The sequence below is a fragment of the Lupinus angustifolius genome, chromosome LG05, assembly GCF_001865875.1.
Source record: "Lupinus angustifolius cultivar Tanjil chromosome LG05, LupAngTanjil_v1.0, whole genome shotgun sequence".
Classification (NCBI taxonomy): domain Eukaryota; kingdom Viridiplantae; phylum Streptophyta; class Magnoliopsida; order Fabales; family Fabaceae; genus Lupinus; species Lupinus angustifolius.
In genome coordinates this window covers 25,188,822-25,189,186 of record NC_032013.1, presented here as the reverse complement: position 1 = coordinate 25,189,186, position 365 = coordinate 25,188,822, and the positions used below count along the sequence as shown (strand labels likewise).

At 35.9% G+C, this 365-nt stretch overlaps 1 long non-coding RNA gene across 1 annotated transcript in view; it reads left to right on the top strand.

Annotated features, from left to right (window-relative positions):
- Positions 201-365, top strand: part of LOC109347244 — a 5,700-nt gene continuing 5,535 nt past the window's right edge. Inside the window, exons 1-2 of the long non-coding RNA XR_002107586.1 lie at positions 201-212; positions 253-254. This is a non-coding gene — a long non-coding RNA (uncharacterized LOC109347244). The remainder of the gene's footprint in view (positions 213-252; positions 255-365) is intronic.

The window sequence follows — 365 nt, the reverse complement described above, 5'->3', positions numbered from 1 at the left end:
GGATTCTTGCTATGCAAGAAGAATTAATCCAGTTTGAGAGGAATGAAGTTTGAGAACTTGTTCCTAGACCAAAAAATAGACATGTCATTAGAACTCGTTGGGTCTTTAGAAATAAATCTGAGGAAAATGGTGTTATTGTTAGAAATAAAGCTAGACTAGTAGCCCAATGATACATTCAGGAAGAAGGTATAGACTTTCAGTTATATCAAATGGTTGTCAACAACACTTTTCTAAATGACTACATTCAAGAAGAAGTGTTTGTAGAACAACCTCCTGGTTTTGAAGATTACAAACATCCTTCTCATGTCTACAAGTTAAAGAAAGCCCTCTATGGTCTAAATCAAGCTCCACGAGCGTGGTACGAT